This window comes from Cupressus sempervirens, chromosome 2, assembly GCF_028749045.1.
Source record: "Cupressus sempervirens isolate cs-2001-9-10 chromosome 2, ASM2874904v1, whole genome shotgun sequence".
NCBI lineage: Eukaryota > Viridiplantae > Streptophyta > Pinopsida > Cupressales > Cupressaceae > Cupressus > Cupressus sempervirens.
Window position 1 is genome coordinate 220060584 of NC_143119.1, and position 2715 is coordinate 220063298.

A 2715-nucleotide genomic window follows, 5' to 3' on the forward strand; every position below is an offset into this window, starting at 1 on the left:
ATATTTCTTCTTGTTTTAAAAGGTACTCGTTCTCTAGTTGATATGATTCATTATTCATCCCTTTAGATATTATTTCTTTGTTTAATTTACTTATTTTTTCTTCTATGTCTAGTTTTTCTTTGAAGATGTTTTCAAATTGCGTTGTATTCCATTTTAAGATTTTCTCTTTAATGCTTTTTAATTTTGAGACTAAGCAAAACATTTTTGAACCCTGAAACTATTCTTCCTACCACCATCCTTTCATCTAATCCATGAAAGATTTTTCCATAAACCACATCTTGTCACATTTGAAGGGTTTTTTGCTAGGTTTAACTTGCTCTTTGATTTCCAATTTTACTAGGAAGTGATCCAAACCTGCCATCAGTAGTATTTCAGCATTGACTACTTTGTCCAATATGCTAGACTTTCTTTTCAGAAGAAATCTATCCAAACGTTCTGTGATATAACAAAAGCCTTTCCTTTTGTTGTTCTATGTATATAAACTATTTTTGGTAGTTATATCAATGAGGGAGTCCTTCTGGATCCAGTTTCTGAAGTCTTCCATGGCTCTAACAACTGTGTTGTTTCCTCCATACTTTTCCTCTTTTTTAAAAACAACATTGAAGTCTCCTCCTATGATAATGGCCTCATTTGGTTTTGTATTGATAAATGTATTGATTTCCTTATAGACAACTAATTTCTTTGATGTTTAAGTGGGCCCGTAAACATTTAATACAATCAACTGTATATTTAATTTTATGTTGACAACTCTGCTTCCCATCTAGTTAGTATGAGAAATTATTTCTTCTATATTAACTTGCTAAGAATTCCATATAATTCCTAGTCCACCTGAGGCTCCCTGTGACTATTTAAAATCTGATTTCCACTTTCCTAGTTTCTGACTTAACTTTGTTCCTTCTTCCTTGTTTAATTTTGTCTCTTGAATTAGTGTTATGTCTGAATCAAATAAGGTTAGGTTATGCTTTAATAAGCATTTCTTGCTAGGGGCATTTAGGCCCCTAGCATTCTAGGTGGTGATTCTCATTGATCCTTAGGAAGGCTCTTCCCCTTCCCACCTTGTAAAATATCAAAAATCTTAGTTTGGTCCTTTACCTGTCTTGCTGCTTCCCTAAGCTCTTTTAGTGATTTCCTACCTCATTTCTGCTTTTTTTTCCCACAATTTGGTGTCTTCATTCCTTCCTGATTTATTGAGATGCCTATCTTTTCCAAATTTTGTTCCTTTTGCACTCTTTCCACTATCTCTAAGTCTTCTTCTTCCTAGAAGTCTTCAATAAGTAGTTCTTTAATAATCATCTTGTTAATTTGATAATCTTTAGGTTCTGAGATTTGGTCTTCCCTTATTAATTTTAGCTCATTACTTCTTGTGTCTTTGCTAGGGTTGTCCCCTAAGTTGTTCCATATTGTTTTCTCTAGAGTTGTTATCCTTATTCCTAATGCTGATTCTGTTACTTCTCTGATTGGGGCAAACATGTCCTTGCCATTGCTAAGTGTTTGCCAGAATTTGTAACTCTTCTTTTTTGCTTTCTTTCTAATTGTGATGTTGCTTCATTGGGTTAAATCTGCTGGAGGGATGATTACTGTTAGTATTAGAATGGTTTTGACACTTGAGTGCCAACACACTTAAAAAATTTCTACATTGAAGCCGAGTACACCATGTATGCCGAGCCACAACATGAGCTGAGTCAGGAAAGCCTTCAGGTGCTAAGAAACATTCAGGTTTTGAGTGAAGATCAAGTGCCGAATGAATTTAGGTGCCGAGCATGATACAAGCGCCAAGTGATATTTGAGTGCTGAGTCATAGACAATGCCGAGCAATACAAAAATACAACAGGAGCTGAGTAAGCTAGTTTAATATAAGTGCCGAGCATCAAGAATCAGTAAGTGCTAAGCAACTCAAAATGCACATATGAGTTTGTAACTTTACAAATGCAGATGTAAACTATTTTCATGGCTGACATATGACGAATCTCGAAGGATTAAAAGATAAGATCGAATCTTTTGTTCTTCCTATGCAATCTACATACAGCCAATAAGAAAAATGGAGAAGGCATGCAACCAATAGTAAATGTGCAAGGAATTAGTGAGAAATAGAGATTCAATATGGATCGTAAATTCATACCTAACCCTAAGTCTTCGAATATCTTTATAAGGAAGAGAAAATCTCATTGTATATGAGAATGGTCGAGGCTGTGAAAAGAAAAATTATTTTTCAGAGTGAAGAGTATCACATCACAGAGGATCAAGATCAGAGAAAGCAGATCACGTGCCTGTATTTAGCAATCGAAGGATTGTAAGCTATTAGGTTTATTATACCTAATACTCTCTAGCAATTGTATTAGAAAGGAAACCCTATGGTGATAGGTTAGCTTAATAGCTATTTTGTAGATCCTTTAAATAGGTGATTAAATCCTTTAACAGGGTAAAACGTCATGTAAAGTGTTTGAAATCCTTTAATCAGGTCGCTATTGATACAGTGTAAAGCCTTTAACAAGGTAGGCCTTTAACATGACATACCATTAGAAGTGGTTAAGCTTTATTACTGTAGTGATTTTGTGGGTATCATCACCACCCTAGTTTTACCTTCTTATTTCTGGAGGGTTTTTGGGTTACCAAAATCTCAAGTGTTATGTGGTGATGCTTATGTGTTTTTCATAATTGTTTGATATGTTTATATGCATGCAATCTACTTTCAGTTAAGAAAAAGTTTTAATAGTT